At 50.4% G+C, this 17,253-nt stretch overlaps 2 long non-coding RNA genes across 4 annotated transcripts in view; both read right to left on the reverse strand.

Moving 5' to 3' along the window:
- Positions 1 to 7,505: 7,505 nt before the first annotated feature.
- Positions 7,506 to 9,015, reverse strand: LOC109312235. Its single transcript, XR_002101765.1, has 3 exons — positions 8,929 to 9,015; positions 7,865 to 8,017; positions 7,506 to 7,533 (listed from the first exon to the last, which is right to left on the reverse strand). It is a non-coding gene; the product is annotated as an uncharacterized LOC109312235 (long non-coding RNA).
- Positions 9,016 to 13,458: 4,443 nt separating this feature from the next.
- The window catches only part of LOC109311885, a 4,583-nt gene continuing 788 nt past the window's right edge, over positions 13,459 to 17,253 (reverse strand). Inside the window, exons 1-5 of one of the 3 annotated variants that reach the window (XR_002101650.1) lie at positions 16,138 to 16,204; positions 15,215 to 15,307; positions 14,428 to 14,738; positions 13,935 to 14,008; positions 13,459 to 13,509 (exon numbers count right to left, since the gene is read on the reverse strand). This is a non-coding gene — a long non-coding RNA (uncharacterized LOC109311885). Of the gene's footprint in view, positions 13,510 to 13,832; positions 14,009 to 14,427; positions 14,739 to 15,214; positions 15,308 to 16,137; positions 16,205 to 17,253 lie in introns of those variants that run through there. The other 2 variants (XR_002101648.1, XR_002101649.1) reach the window with 2 other exon arrangements.

Here is a 17,253-nt window from a genome sequence, read left to right on the forward strand (position 1 = left end):
CACTCGCTTCAGAAGCTTCTGCTCTTCAATTATGGGGTCACATATAAGCTAAAAGAAATCAATGTGTCCATGAGATCCAGCACAGCCATTCCCAACAGCTCAGCCCTGCAGCAGAAAAGTAACCCATGCAAAAGCAGAATCCCACAGAAGACTGTGAGGAAGAGCCTCAGCATGCGTCTCTTTCCTGTTGGACATGGGGAGGCTTGTCTGCTTAGAGCCAGGCAAATCATGAAGACAGGGGCTTTGTCTAAGCGAGAGAGATGAGACTAACGTGAGTAGATTTGGACATGGCTTGCTTTAGAGCAGTGTCTTTCTGGGATGCTGGGTGGATATAGAAGATGCACTAGTTAGGACCAAACTCAGAGATGCTGGCTAAGACAAGGGCTCTGTAGGGGCAGGTCAGTAAGGAAATCCTTGTCTGCCTCTCCTTCTCATATGGCAGAAGTGGCAATTCAGGGGTGAGGACAGAGGAGAAGCCTCTCAAGTGCCTCCAGTGATCCTCCCTCCTAAGAAGGGGACCAGGGAACTCCCCAGGGAAAGAGCACAGCAAACAGCTGCCTTTTCATCAAACTGCTCATTTTCTATGGGGCCTTACCTAGCTGACGAAGTCTGTACCAGTAATGCTCAGCTTTTCAGTTGTGGAACTGACCCACCACATGACCTGCCCTATGAATTTGGGCATTATAATGCCCAATGGGAGCAGAGCCCTGCAAGAGAAAACCACTAGTTCTGGGACTTGCTGGGCACTGCCAACACTCAGTTGCTCCGAGGCGGTAACTCTCATCTTTTGGAGCACAAGGTCCACGTCACAAGCCCCACACAACCCTGTGGGTTCAGCATGGAAAGTTTCTCTCCACCACTCATCCCACTGCCTGCAGCACAGGTGCAATCCAGCCTGGTTCTCTTACCTGGCCAGTTGGCACACACCCTCATGGTGCATCTGGGGACTCTTAAGGAGTGGCCAAATTTCCTTTTCACAGAGGGCTGCAGCCACTCCCTCCCCAAGGTCCTTAGATATGGCACAGGCCAGGGTCTCCATAAAAAGCGTGGGGAGAGAGAAGGACCATATTTACAGACTGTAATGAGATGCTGTGGCCAGAGCAGAACCAAAGCTCCCTGTTACCTGGGAGGTCCATTACTCACACACTTGCTGTGCAAGGCAGGCAGCTCAGATCAGACCAATGCTGCCATTCTCTCTCACACCTTGCAATCCCCTGACAGGGACAGGAAGGCAGGGCCTTGTGCAAATCAGTGCTGGAAGCCAGAAGGGATGCATGGAGGCTCCTCCAAGCCAAATTTGCTATGGAAAGAATTAGGCAGCCATTTTTCCCTTCCTACAAGGACAAAGGCCACATGTAGAGTATGGGAACATGCAGAAGTCACATGTCCAGGTCCCAAGCATTGGGAGTCCAGCCTCTGCTGGTCACTAATGGAGACTGTGAAGCCCCTGGTCTAAAACTATCTGGCCTATCCCAGAGCAGCTCAGATTGGAAGAAAAAATAGGCCCTCTCGTCCTTAACATTTCAAACTCTGCCCTTCTCAGACACCCCTAAAACTACCACCACTACCACTTCTTTCAGCTGCCAGGACCAAGACAGCTCAGCACAGACCTTGGCAAGAACAAGAACACCCTGCAGCCAGCTAGCCTGAAGTGAGGCCAAACCTGTGAAACCAGTTGCAACCTACTCCTTACCTTCAAGATTGCCTACTGCTCGCAGCTGCCCCTTCCACAGCTGCCTCCAAATGCTTCCCATGGGCATTGGCATGTCCTGCCACACAGTGTGGCCAACTTGCTCAAGCAAAGCACAGAGTATCTCTGGGAGTAGCTCCCTCAGCACTGAATTGTGGTGAGCATCTCCAAAGATGCATGTGTTGCCTGAAGGGATAGAGAAGACCAGAGTCAGCCTGGGAAAAACACCTGGAAATCCATACACCAAGTCTATAGGTCTCTTCCTCACATCTAGGAGAGCACAGAACACTTCTGGCAGCAGCTCCCTTAGCCCTTTGCCCCTTTCCCAGTCACATCCCTGCACTTCTATGTGGGAAGTGCAGGGGCACCAGTAGCCTGAATGGAGGGCTGCAAAGCAGAAGAAGCTTCTTGGTTACAGAAGTTTCTAGTTCCAAAGTCTCATGGAGTCACCCAGCCATGTAGCATGAAGCTGCTGTGTTTCTGCTGCTGATAGAAGTGTGGGGTGACCGGGGGACAGGAGAGCAAAGGATAAAAGCTTGACCCACAGCTTGGTGTCCCACCTCAAGGTCTCTAGAACCAGGATTTTAGCCCTCAAGGGGGAATCGACAGAGCCGGGCCTGGGCTGTCACTTACTGCTAGAGGACATAGTGTCCTCTGCTGAGCTCCTGTCTGTGCCAGCCGGACAATGAATCTTGTTCATGAGCAAGCGTAGTATGTGCAGGGAGAAGAAATCATCTCCACCCAAGACCCTTGAGAGCTCAGAGGTGTCACTGCAATTTAACATATTACGTATGAGCTGCGGATACTCCTGTGATGTCATGAAGCAATAGGACATTGAAGCAAAGGCAAAGGGCTCTCCTGGCCTAGGATGGGGTTGGGGCATAGTGATGTTATCTGCCAATGCCATTAGGCAAAAGCCTGGCATTTTCTAAGTAAATGCACTTGGACATTGACTCTTACCAAGTCATCCCAAAGGACCTGCAGCTGACTTGAAACTCTATGGGCTTTGCCAGGCTGTGAGATGTGTGCATGCCACCAGGTGCAAGAGGTAGGGAGTGGCATTGGCAGAGGCTTTCTAAGGAGGCTGCTGGTTACTGCCTCTAAATGGAAGCCAGCAAAAATGGAAAAGCTTTCCAGCAGGAAGCCTCTCAGGGACCTCTCCTGCACTGTTGGCATCCGAATAAAGATGGTGCCCAGGATGTCCGGCACCTGGAGGGAAGATAACAAGAACAAGAGCCCCTTTCTTATTTAGCCTGACATTAACCCGTGTGCTCACACAAACACCCCAACAAATATTAATACCTTGGGGAGTGGTTTTGAGAACCTAATTTTGGCCTTTTGCCTGTGTGGATGCTCAGATCAGGACCAAGAAGCACCACCAACTTCAGAACCCCTGTGAGGATCCCTGGGACCATCAGCAAGATGATTGTAACTGTAATTTTTCCAGGTGAGCCCAGCTCTGCTCTGCTGGAACTGCACACTGGAGTTCACACTCCTCATTTCTAACTACACCTCCCCATTCTGCATACAGCCAGGCCTGTGGAGCAGTAGGGTCCAGCTGTGCATAGCCAGTCCCATCCAAACAGGGAGAGGGGGGAGGCTACAGTATCTCTAGCATCTATTCTTTCCTGTGCCCTGTTCCCAAACCTGTGGAGAGGAGCAGGATGGAAGGAGCATTTCACATAGCCTCTACCAAGACTGGAAAATATCTAAGGACACAGAACCATTTCTAGCTCCTGCCTTGCCATAGACCCCCTCCATGGTGTGGCACAGAGGGAAGCATGCATCTGCTCCTCATGCCTAACCATGGTGTTGCAGCCCAGTCATAGCCAGGTGCCTCAGACTCCTTGCTGCCTTCTCCTGCTGTATTTTCCCCAGAGTCTATGTTTCTACATCTCCCAGGGCTGAAAGCTCTTATCAATAACCTAGGTCACTGAATCCCCATCTTGCCTTTCTGTGCTCTTTCTCTTGGTTGCAGCTGATCTGCTCTTCCCATCTCTGGCTAGTAAGGGAAATGGAACTTGCTTCATGCCCAGGAATCAACAATAAGATTGCTGTTCACTCCAGTAAAATTGAAGCTGAGGAGGCTTTCTGCATTTGAAAAGCATAAAGCAAATGCAGAAAGCCTCCTCAGCTTCAATTTTACCTCAACCAGAAGTGCATCTCCATGCTACCTGAGGATTGTAATGAACCAATGTCCTGTTGCTATGGCACGCATGGAGCTGGCAGACAGCATGCCATCCATTATGTTCCCCACAAAGCCAAGGGCCTGGTTGGATGGAAAGTATTTTCCAATGACCTGGAGACAAATAGAAAGAAGGGAAACGTCACTGAACCCCAGAGTTCAAGAGTGATATTAAAGAGTTGTGCTGTGCATAAGTTCCTGCCCTACAGCAACTTGGTGCATGTGCAAGAGGTGAATCCTGTGCTTGAACATTCCACCAGTCTTTGCTGGAGATAGCATCATTTGACAACACAACATGAACACAACCAAGTTGAACCCCAAGATAAGTTAAAACAGGCACACAAGGAGACCAAGTCCTGGCTGAGGCTCTCATTTGCATGCTGAACTGAAAAAGGTTTGTTCTGTGCAGGGACAGAACTATCTACAAAAATTTCTTCCTACCATGGACATGGGTGAACAGCAGCAAATACTGGATGAACAATAAGTGCCCCATATGCCCCCCCCCAATGCAATCCAAAGAAAGAGATAAACCATGTGTGATGAGCAAAGGAATGGATAATGAAGGATGCCCAGATCCCCGTGTCTCCACACCAGCTTCTTGAGCCACTGCCTTTCATCATGTTGGAGGACGCTAGAGGATGCTTGTTTCCTGGACATGAAGCAAGTTCCATTTCCCTTACTAGCCAGAGATGGGAAGAGCAGATTAGCTGCAACCAAGAGAAAGAGCACAGAAAGGCTAGAGGCTTTGAGCTCCTCATGAAGCTCTATCAGCTCCTCCTCCACTGCATCCATAGTCATGGACTGGTCTGGAATGAAAATAAGGAGGAAAAAGTGCTGTAATGATGTCTGAAACAAACCTTGACTCCATGGAGGAACCTTGTGCAATGTCTTGGGCAGTGTGGTCCAAGGATCATGTTTAACATCTCAGTGACTTCAGTGGGGTCAGAGGTACAGTGGGATTGGAGCTGCTACAAGCCTCTTCCAGTTCTTTCTAGGGGGCTTCTTTTCTTCACACTTCCCAAAAAAGGGCCAGGCCCTTCAGACCATGAACTCTTCTCTCCTAGGAGGAGGTCTTCCAAGGGCCAGTTGTGGCCCTTTTGAGGTGCTTTTGAGGTGTCACTAGACTAGCAGTGAATAGACAGAGGAGAGAAGTAAGCATTACCAGAGGGAGAAAAGGGGCAGAGTCACTTGCACCTACTCAGAGTATCCTCACCTTGTAGATGGAGAAGGCAGACAATGCACTCAGAGGCCCACAGGTGGGATGTGGCCAGAGAGGTGCAGGTATAGGGTGCCAGCAGCCCCAGCAGGGACCCAAATTGCTCAAAAGGCTCTTGCAGCTGAGAAAAAAGGAGAAAGAAATGAATGACATGTACCTGGTTTTGACTAGAGTGATATTCAAGTTTATGAACCTGGGAAGGTGGAAATGGAAATGCATCCCTGTGGGACCCTGTCTGCTAGGGAATCTTTCTGCATCTCAGGGTGAGCCTGCCATGGAGACATCAAGGCAAGAGAAAGTTAGACAATACTTATTCTGCAATAGACTGCCTCCCAATAGGTGACAAGTAGCTGAGAGCTGGTCCTATCTCTCTCCCACACCTTGTTGGAGAAAAACCATAGCTCAAGAAGATGTCAGGAGAGCAAACTGCTGTCAGAGGAACCATTTCAAAAGCAGACACCACCATCACCACTGAAATCCCTCCAAGCAATCTGATTCATTTATGATCTGGATATATCCCAGTTGGACCTTTAATTCCCCAGAATCCAGAGGAGCTGTTGCCTGACCCTGGCATAAGATGGTGCAGCTACAAGGGATGTCAACGGGATGCAAGGGAATTACCATCCATTTCCCCAAGGACACCTTGGGAGACTCCCCTCTCATTTGCCCTGATGAGGGAAACCTTCCTCCATGTTTCTTTGGTCTATTCCCACCTTCACCAGAGAAGAGAGCTTTGTCTGCTTCTGCTGGCTACTCACATGAAACAACCAACTCTCAGTGGTTCATGAACCAACTCTCAGTGGGGTCTTCTTCAAGGACACCCCTCATGAGGTCACCCAAGGCCTTGCATGGAATGACTGCAAGCAGAATATAGAAGAGGGAAGCTCAGAGACAGCTGGGGTGTGTGTCACAAAACCCAAAACCATTCTAGGAAGCCCAGGGGTGCCTGCCAGGACCCAGAGCAGGCTGGGGAGTAGGTCCCAGCAGGTGAAGCCAGAAGACTGCTGTTTAGGTGGACTTGTATTTGGAAAGAGTCCCGAGCTGTCTCAACATCTTCCCTCAGCTGTTGCACAGCTGGAAGAGGCAACAGGCACTTGAGGCAGTCAAGGATGTTTCCGTTTTCATCCATATTCAATGAGGGTTTCACCTTGCTGGCAGAAGAAAAACAGGAAGAAAAGCCCTCAGTCAGACTGACTGCCAGCCTCAAGGAAAAGTGGGTCTAGTGCTAAGATATGACCTGAACCTAGAACCTAAAACCTAAAATCCAAACCCCACTGGACATGGCAGCTGAGAAGCTCCTTGCACCCCCCACCACTCCTAGTTGTCTCACAACCACTACCATCAGGTCTTTCAAGTCCAGATCTCCAAGCGGACCAAACACATTCCCTCTTACCTCAGCTGCAGGGAGAGCAGTCTGTGACCTGAGCCCTGCAGGGGTCTCTCAGCTCCAGATCTGACAGGAAGAACAATAGAGTTAAGGAAGGAGCTCATCTCTGACCAGGGTTCCCAGTGCCAAGGGGAAGGGGAAGAATCACTACCTTCAGTGTTTAATGGCAAGCATGGCCCTGAGGCGAACAGGAGAGGCCAAGGAATCCATTGGTTCCTCTTTCATGAAGTCTCAAAAGGCAGAAACAAAGACATGACACAGGGGAAATGAATGTTGAAAGCAGAGAGCCTCCCCCCAAAAAACCCACCAGGCTGCCTTCCCAAGTGAGCCATAAATAGAGCCAGGGTTGTCCTGGCCACTTCCCCAGGATCCTGCTCAAGTTAATGGCATCAGTGCAGAGGGCACAGAGCTGTATCCCAGTCACTCACCAGGCACAGCTGGGCCCTCCAAGAGCAGCCCACAATGCAGCATTGCCTAGAAAGCTTTGAGTGGTACCAGCTTTCTGGGCCCCAATCAGACCTTATGAGGCTCTAATAATCCCATCACAGCCAAGGGACAAAAACAGCTGCTCCCAGGGAAACCAGTCCCATTAGGTTCCCACCAGGTCCTTTGCAGTTTGGTCCCCAGGGTTCCTCCCCACTCACCACCATGCACCTCAGGAGCTCCTCTTTGTAAGTGAACTGGAAGCTCTGTGAGTCATCAGCATCCTTGATGGCACAGCTGATTTCAGTGAATGACCAGATCAGGGTCATCTTTAAGTCTGGTTCCTGAATTTCACGGGGGAACAGCATGGAGATGGGGATGAGGAATGGAGAACCAAGGTCCAGAATGTAAAGATCAGGGATGAAATGCAGCCTCATTTGCATCCCTGAGAGATGTCTACAGGCCCCCAAAATCCCTGTGCCCACACCCATCTAAGATGAGATGAATGGCAGCAGCGGGGACCCCCGCCTGGGGAAGGTCATTGTGCCTCCTGCAGTTAGGGCCTGGGAAAAGCAAGAGCAGAGGTGGGGTCCCTGAACATTTACCTTATTGACAATATTGATGCCAAGCACCTGGGAAATGAAATGAAAAACAACTGTCAGCACCTGAAATAGCCCCAGAATGCAGCCCACTTCCAGGTCCAAGGCTGGTAAGTATTAAGCAGTGCAAGGCCATGAATGCACACTCCCTCCAGTGCAGGTTGTCAGGAGTATCTATCCCAGCACTCTCTATACATGGGTCCCCAACAATGCACATCATCCCAGAAGGATTAATGTGGATGCTTATCACAGGCATAAGTTCAGGGGGAAGTTCAGACAGAGCCTCTCTAGGCACCCAGGTGCAAAGGAGACATCAGTCTCATGGCAAGACTATTCCTGACATGGCACACTCCCAGGCTCCTACCTGGCAGCTGGTCACATAATACTCCAGGACCCTCCTGGTGATGCCATGCTCCATGCAGGGGAACAGCTGCATTTGGGGGGCATGGACAGCAATTTAGCTGTAGGCCAGTATCAAAGTCCTGTGGGTCCTGGCTCTTTTCCCCTGGTGATAGTCCTGCATGGGGTGGCACAACAGTCACACCAGGGTTTCTCATGCCTTCTGCCCCACAAGTAGGAATCACTGCTGACCAAGGAGTTGCCCAACAGTGATACCAGCTCTCCTTGCCAGTCACAGCAGACCCACAGCTCTCCCAGCACCATCATCAGTGCTCTGTTTCAGATGCACCCAGGCCTCATCATCTCTGTCCTGCAGCCTGGGTGATTCAAGCAGAGAGAGCTACAGTGCCATGCTGAGCCGTAGACATTGGGGCAGGGATGAGGGAGAGTTTGTGACTGACAGGAACTGGGACACCAGATGCATTGTGACAAGGGCTTCCTCATGCATTTGGCCATAAGGAGTCCCTGGGCACAAGGCATTAGGAAGGTTACTGCAGGTTTCTGCATGTGAAGGAGGTGACTCTGCCTGCTATGCTTTGTGCAGATGGTAAAGCTGAAGTTCTCAGCACATGTTTGGTGGTGGCTTTGCTGGGCTGGGTAAGCCCTAGAGCAGAACCTTAGGGCTTATTTTCCAGCAAACATGTAGGTGCCTTTAGATTTTCCAGCACCAGCTGAGTGTACATATAGATTATGCACTCAGAGCTGGTACATTCAGGCTGGGCAATAGGGCTTATGTCTCCTCTCCCACAGTTAACTGGAAGATATGAGAAATACACAATCTCTTTCTCTGGGTGAATTCCCTTTGGTAGTTGCTTTAGTGCCTGAAAGGGGTGGGTTGACTACTGACCCATTAACAGGGACATGAAAAATGTGAGTAGTAGAAACTGTATCACTCTGTATCACTGGAGACCTGATATGGAGCATGTCCCCTGGTAGAGGGCATTACCAGGGAGAGTAGCCACTGCCAAGCTGTTCTTCTCAAAGGTTTATAGGGGGAGAAAGTGTGAGAAACCACCCCAGCTCTATTACCTGCAGGCGGCCAACTATCCCAGACACCTGCACTTTATTCATGACAGCACCAAAGACCTCCAGTGTGCTCAGGGTTAGGTCCAAGTGGCCCTTGGCTGAGAATGCCAGGATGATCACAACTTGCTGGAACCCAAGCAATGCATTGGTAAGTGAGCAGGACCATCTGGCTGACAGACCTGAAAGTCCTCCCCATCTCCCCTGATACAAGAACTGCCCATCCAACCTGGAACAAGCAATGGGTCTGTCCAAGGGAAAGGACAAGAGAAGGCCAATGAAGCAAACCAGCCCCAGGCACAGAGCAACAGACAAGTGAGGACGCAGGAGGACCTGGCCATGTCTGGAGAGAACAGGGTCCTCACCTCTCTCTCAGAAGTGTCCATGTAATGCTGACCAGCATCACCAAAGAGCTGGGAACACAGCAGCCTGCTGGTCAGGACAAGAACAGCCCAGAAACACACCTGTCCCTAGGAAGGACCAAGAGAGTCCAGCACTAGCATCCACACATTCAACAACTGGCCCCACTCTCTGCAGGGAAATGGCAGCTAAAGGCAAAGAAAAAGCTCCTCTGATCAGCTCCCTTTGGGCCAGTAAAGGGAGAAGAGAACCAAAGACAATGCCTTTGATCAAGAAAATAGAACAGAAAAGCACAAAGTCTGGAGAGAAACTCTCTGCATCCTTCCTGCCTCAGTGCCATTAAACAGCTCCAGAAACCCAGCCATTGCCAAGAGCACACACCTTCTCCAGGGAGGAGCAGCTGACTGCTCCACACATCATCACCAATGGTCTCCAGTGTCATGTACAGGAACTGAGGGCACAAGTGAAGAGAAGCAAAGGGTTGGATGCATGGGTTGAGTCTCTGTCCTCCTCCTCTGCTGTGCTCTTTCTAGCACCCAAGTCTCACAGGGAGAAGACTCCTTTGGAGAACTCAACAGATGGACACTCTAGGATCTTCGTGCTTCTTGCTCCCCCCTCATCTCTGCCTAAGGATCCTTCACAACCCTTGACACTAATGGACAGATTTGGAGATTGTGCTAAGAAACCTGTCCACTGGAGAGACATTGTGCAGAAGGTGGAGGATGATTTAAGTCATGAGGGTGCCATTGGCTCTACAACTGGCACCTCCAACTGCCAGGGACTTCAGCTCTTTGTTGTGTTGGGTTTGCATTGTGATAGGACTTGAGAATTGCAGAAGCCCTCAAGCAAGGACTCATCTCCTTCCATTTCTTGAGCTCAAAGACTGTTTGGAAAGGCTGGATGATTCCAAATGGACAACTCTGGATGTCAATCCAAACTCAAGGAGACTGGTAAGCCTTCCAAGTTGGACTTTTGCTGAGTTACTGACTTTCATCAACTCATTTGCCTGAGGCATGAGGGAACCCTCCCTTCCCAGACAGCCCTACCCAGCTTGGCTGGCTGCAACAACAGCTCTGAGAGCCATCCTGTACCTTCAGTAGCAGGTGCTCCCACCACACATTGTCCTGGAATGTCTCAAGATTTCCTGAAAGTGGAAGGCAAACAAGAAGGATGTCACTGCCATAGGCATTGAAAAAGAGTCCCATCTGCCTCCCTGGACATCAGCTTTTTGGAAGCTCCTTCATCTGCACCCAGTCACCTTCTGGGATCCCAAGGCCTTGCACTCCAGTACATATCATGCTGGCATATCTGGAAGTTGAGCACAACCAGTCACTGCAGAACTGGTCATAAGGGGAATGGATGGTGCTCAGCACCTCACAGGTGTGATCAGCATAGCACAGTACAAGACTGGGCTTTGTAGAAGGGCAAAGTGCAGAGTTTTCCTCTAGCAACAGAAATCTCCCAAGCATGAAGGGAAATGCAGAAGAGTGGTTGCTCTGGTGAAGCCCTTCATGGGTAAACCCTACCCTGGGTCCCATCAGCCTCAATGTTGTCAAACTCCTGGATTTTCCCCCTGTGAAAAAGAGTAGAAGCTCTCAAGCATGTGATGCTGCAGAAAGGGAATGGTACCATGGAGGGCTCCAGGAGGCTGCCTTCCCCCTTCCCTTCTGTTCGCAGAGATCATTGTGCTCCTTCCTTGCTTGTTACCTTCAATGGTCATGAGCGGGATGGGAATCTTGATCTTCCACTGCTCTCCAACAGCAGGATGGATCATGCAGTGCTGAGCCAATAGTCCCCACAGGGCAGAATGTGTGCAGCTGCTGTCCCCCAAGGCTGAGCAACCACCTATCAGCAAGGGAGAAACAGGGACTAAGCTCTGGAGTGGGGCTCCATGGCTTTCTTTAGGAGGGAAACTGCCCTCCACCATACATGGCCAGAGCATTCAGCAATCAGACACAGGATGATGTGCTGTTCTTGGCTGATCCTGAAGGCCCCTGAGGAGGCTGTAAGGCAGGGGCAGAGCCAACACAGGGCAGATCTGAGTGTGGGAAAAGATAGAACATGTTCCTCCAGCTAAGGCTACAGGCACGTGTCCCCCACACTACTGACCCTCCACACACCTCTGGCAGAAACCTTTCCAGGGCCACTCACCAGGAGTCACACCAGCATCCCCTGGGCCTTAGGAAGTTTGGCTGGAAAGAGAAAGAGAGCATGTCCATGTGTGTCTACTTTGTAACAGGGCTGCTGCTGCTGCAAGCCTGTCCCTTCCCAATGCACCACCCATGTACACTCTGGGAGCTGGGCACAACTGGAACTTTTATGGCACCTTCCATGTCTGGATCTTAACAAACTTTACCAAGGAGCTTTCACTCCCAGCCCCTCTATGAGACAGGCACTGCTCAGTCATCATTGGATGATTGGGAAAGCTGCAGCAAAAAGGCCTTGGGATTTCCCTATGGCACAGCATAAATCTGGGACAGCTCTGGGTTGGAGGAGCCCACATTGCCTGGCTCCCCCTCCCAGGTTGTAATGACCTAATTGTCTCTCCTGCCTTTGAGCCTTCTCATTATGGATGGAAGAGGCTGAAGATTTTCTAAGAAGCAGTTGGAGCTTGTTCATCCTGCAGGGATCTGGATTCCAAATCTCTTTTACTGGGGTCCATGCAAGCTGCTTCTTCTCCCTCCCGCTATGGTTGCTTGGCCAGGTCCCCAAGGCCTGAGAGGTCAGAGTGCAGCTGTACTGAGCTGGCACTATGTACTCCAGCAGCCTGGGCCATAAGACCTGGAGAGATGAACCAGACAGCTACTTGTACCCCTGCACCCAGCTCTCTTCATCCAGTCCTGAAGGGCAGTCTCCTCTTCTTCACCAATGACCCATCTACTTGACCTCTTGTCTCTTAGAAATAGCTGATCTCTGAAACCCTGTTCTAACACAGGCCAAACAAGTCTCAATTTCAGAGAAGACTAAGCTGAGCAAGGCGAGAGAATGAGGAGGCCATCTCAGCACAGGGATCCCTTCCAGCTGGGGTGTTGTATGTCATTCCTTAAATGGCAGCACCTTGCTCCATAATTCACGGCCAGTGTTGGCCATGATCTATCTCCATTACTGTGACAAAGCAGAGAATTTCCCAGTGGAGAGGTACAAGGGATGAAGAGAAATGCATTGATAATGCGAGGGCAGCAACTGATTACCTAGTTGTCTCATGCCACTGATTGAGACATCCAGATCTTCCACACAGGTGGCTCAGATGCGCTGTTCCTTCTCAGCATCTGGACTGGAACAGTTTTTGGACTTTTGCACAAGAGACAGAGGGAAAGCTCATGAGCTAGTCAAGAGGCACTGACAGGACACTCAGTCTCCATCTCCTTCACAGCCAGCTTGAATGTTGCACAGTTACGACTGATTTAATGTTCTTATCAGAGCACAACTCACTGGAGCTGAGATAAAGGAAAAACCAAGCTTGTGGGGTAGGTTCCCAGTTCAGAAACATCTCAAACACTGTGCAATGACCCACTAGACACAAAGTGTTTCTGGGGCCTGGGAGTATGTTATGTCTTGAAAACTGCCAAGTTCTCACTTCCCTCGTCCTTCCAAGAGAACACTTCAGATTCAGCCCAATGAACACAAATGTGCAGGCATCACACACCCAATCTGCTCCATCTTCTCCAGGGGCTCAGCCAGCTCAATCCTCTGCATCTCATAATTGTGATTCTATCAATGGTCCAAGCTATATCCTGAGGACCAAGACACATTCTTGAGACTCTATTTCTACAAGACAACATTGCTGTTCTCAAGGAAGTTTCCTTGACAGACTGTGTGGTCAGGTTTTCACTCCTCAGTGCCTGAAGAGGCAAATCTCAGCCTCATCAGAAGATGTACATAGTCCAGTTCAGAGTCTAGTCTTGCTGACACCCTGGGGAAAATCCAGAGTAGCTTCACTAATGTCATGAGAGCTCCCTTAGATCTGTACCAGTGGAAATGGTCTGACCCTGGTTTTAATGACTCAGCCTGGCTGCCTTGAAGCACCCCATGCTCTTGCTCAAGCCGGTGTCAGGCTGAAGCCTGCTAGGACTGTAGGACCAAGTCTCCAGCCTCAATTTCTCCTACCATTTGGCTGCTAGACAAGCTGAACTGTTTGAAAATATAGGCCACTAAGTCCCAGGCCCAATCGTCCATGCCCTGCACGTTGAGCAGTGTCCTGCTGAAATGGAAGATGGCCTTCTTCACCTGGAGGGGAGGAGAAGACAGACTGGAGTCATTACTGCCCTTATACCCAAATGGTGGTAGGGACCAGCCATGGCATGAACCCTCCCTCAAACCTTGGAAAGGATGACAGGGAGGGAGAAGGGTCCCCAGGCCTCCAATTTTATTTCTAGGGTTTATAAAGAGTCAAGAAAACAATATGTCCTTACTACTCAGTAGTCCCATATTGGCATCTGAAGGAAAGCAGATCCCTCCTCACTAGCAATCTGATAACACTTCCCTAGATCCTGAGTATCCCCAGCTCTGGAAGAAGGGGGCAGACTGCCTTCCCTGAAAACACTGATGGGGGAAAGGTTTTCTCTACAAGAGAACCAAGAATCTCGGGTGGGAATTTTGTGTCAGGTCCATGTGCCATCCCCAGCACAGCCACTACTCACAAATCACCTCACCTGAGTACTCTGATCACCAAGCATGAACTTCATGGCCTTGACTAGCTCACATTTTTTCTTGGTCATCTCTAGCACTGGAAGGAGAAAGAGGGCACAATATTGCTGTGTTCTGGGAGCTCACCCTCCACAGCAAGATGCACCCAGATTGCAAAAGACCCATTTGTGGCAACCTGCACAGCCTCCTGTCTCTACTTTGAAACCTGGGAAAGTCTCTGGGGCCATAACAAATGTCTTGTTAAACCTCTTGACATCAGAGTGCTGCCAGGAAAGGTGTCTGAGCAGGATTTGGCCTCAGCATTCCTGGGTCACCCAGCAGGACTCAGGGTGCTACCTTTGTGACCAAGCAGCAGAGGAGGCCTGGGTCTAGCTCTACACAGCCAGAGCTCTTGAGTGCAGCTAGAGCAGGACAGGTTATTCATTCTGGACAGTCCTAACTCAGCTCCTGAAGGGTCAGGCAAGATGCAGTCAACACGCTTGCTCTGGTCATATTTACAGTCAGCAGCAAAGATGCCACTAAAGATTGAGAGGGACACCACATGGCTTGCCTCCTTGTTGGTCTAGAGCTGGGAGCCCACAAGGAAAATCAATTGGTCTGGGGAGAGACAGGCTGCAGGGAAAAGAGCAGAACTTCAGTGGCCTCAGCACTCCTCATTCTCATTCCTCCTTCCAGGTTTGGCACAGTGCAGGGAGGTTCGAAGGAACCCCCCGTGTCACTTGGAGTCTCCTCTCCTTATCAGGCAGAAGGAGACAGTTGAACACCTTGACCTGGTTCTGTGATCTAGGCAGTTGTGCAATATCACATACCTGTGGGAAGAAGGGAAGGGATTCTCCACAGTCCCATCTAGGTGCAGATGAAAGTGTGGAATGGATCCTGAACTCCCACTGACTATGAGTTGAACCGGAGTCTTTTTGAGTCCCAGAAGACATCACTGCAATCACAGCAAGAGCCAGGAACTCAAAGGTCCAGACCATAAATAAGAGGGGATCCTGATTTCCAAGTCTCTTTAACAGCACAACTGTTCTTGGCTGGACTCACACCACAGGGCTGATTGTTCTGGTCCTGACTCGCTATGACAAAAGGATTTGCATGGACCTCCCCAGCAGTTGAGATGAACTGAGGGGAGACAAGGAGACCACCACCTGTTTTCTTCTTCTTGGGCAAGCAGAGAGGTTGCCAGCAGAGTGGGGCTTTCCACAGCCATGAACTGGGTCTGTCTGGCTAATGGGACTTGGACCTCCTGGGCCTTAGGACGAGTAGCACAGAAGCGACCTCCCTTTACCTGGGTGTGCAGGGCAAAGCAGATGCTTTTGAGTTTCCCATTGGGGAGAGGGACCTGAAAATCATAGGCCACCTCCAAGATCTGGCTCAGACTCTACAACAGAAAGTGAAAGTCAAAGGGAGGGTTAGAGAGAAGAACCATGGAGTGAGCAAAAGCAGAAAATTAGTGAGTGAGAAAAAATACCTCACTGCCCCATGCTTAGTGTTTTACTGCTTGAGTGCTGGCAGTTTCCATGTCTGCAGCTCTGACCATGCCACACTGTGCTGTTTGAGCCCCTGCCCAGAACCCTGAATACACCCCATCCAGATTACCACTCTGGAGATTTATATTCCTTCCAAAGGATGCCAGGAGGAAAGTGGGTCCCATAGTCCATGGGTGTTGTAAGCTCCAAAAGTGATCGCAGAGTCAGGACCAACCAGCCACAGCCCCAGGGTCACAGGAGAGGGGAGCACAGAGCTGAAGTGGGATTCTCCCCTTGGGTAAACCTCTGCTGCCTCAGGTGCTACCCAGGTGCAAACAAAGACAGACCTATAGCAGGGAGCCCCAAATCTTCATGTTTTAAACTGACCATAATCCCTGCATTCCACATGACACAACCTCCGATCCTCCCTACCCTGTGGAGTTTTGAGAGGCCAAGCTCAGAGGGAGCAGAGCAAAACTCAGCTGGAAGGAGCAATCCGGTAGTTCATTTCTTTTGTCTCCTCTTATCAGACTTTCCAGAAAATAGAAGCGGCATTCCCAACACAGCCCCCAGCTGTAGGTGAGTCTGATCCATTAAGGAATCTTGAATTTTGAAGTACACCAGGAAAGCCCCAAGAGAGCTATGGAGTTCCTAGGCCAAGTCATATATGCACACACATGCCAGTGTGCACACCCATGCATACAGACAAGAGCCAATGCTGGTTTCCCAGGTGGTGTCTCACTATGGTGACATGAAGATTGTTGACCCCTCTTTCGTATTGCTGCAGGAGACGGGAGTCTCTCAAAAACGATGCCTCTCATGGTGGAGAAGGAGACCCATCATGGGTCCCAGCACCTTGACCACAGACTGCTGCAGCTGCAGAGAGGGAAGGCAGGACTTAGTCCCTCTGACAGACTTTCTGGGTGGTTGCCCTGGATCAGAAAGAGGCACAGCTTTTCTCCTTCTCAATACAGCAGTGTACTTGGTCCACCATTGGACCAGCCCTGTCTGCATGGTTCCCAACTACAGCAGCTGGGAGGGGCCATGGGATATGGTCCTGGGATGGCTCATGGATCACACCTCCCACTGTGCTGATGTGCCCAGATTTATGTGCAGAGAAAGTGAACTCCTCCTTGCTTCCATCCCCCTGAGCACCAAAGGTGTCATGCCCAGAAGGAACTGCCCTGTATCCCAGTGCTCACTGACACCCATTAGCACACATAACTGCACACTGCCTGTGGGCAGAGCAGATTCTCAGGCACATGATATGAGCCCCGGAGACTGGGTCTTCCCTGCCAGAACTGCCCAGACAAGCAGACATAGTGACATGTGACAGCTGTGCTATAGAGCTAGAAAGACAGCAGCTCGCATCTCCAGGTCCTCGCTTCTCAGCCAGCTGCTGCTCATTAGGTTAAAGAAAGGGAGCACATGAAAACAGTAGTCAGCTGCCCAACAGCTGGGGAATGGGCTCTCATCTCTGATCTGGAATTTCATGTTGGCAGCCCGGGCAAAGCCTCCCACAACTGCAGAGGAAGAGAAAAGATAAGACGTTTGCACAGGAACATTAGAGTGAGGAAGTGCTGCTGTAGCACCAGGACATGCAGGCCTGGTGGTCATGACAATGAATAAAAAAAGAAAGTTGGAACAGATGCCCAATGCACAATTTATACAGTGGTAAATCAGGATAGGGATAAAGTTGCCTCCTCTGAAAGGGTGGGAGAATGACTCACTAGCTTCAGCTTCACCGGTGTCCCAGTGTTTGGCCACTCCCTTAAGTCCACTGCATCCTTGGCTAACCCTTGCATCCAAGCAAACTGTCTCCCCCACCACCTGCCAGCCACACACTGTAAAAGACGAA

Source organism: Crocodylus porosus, unplaced genomic scaffold, assembly GCF_001723895.1.
Source record: "Crocodylus porosus isolate Cpor-Errol unplaced genomic scaffold, CroPor_comp1, whole genome shotgun sequence".
In the NCBI taxonomy this organism is placed as follows: Eukaryota; Metazoa; Chordata; order Crocodylia; family Crocodylidae; genus Crocodylus; species Crocodylus porosus.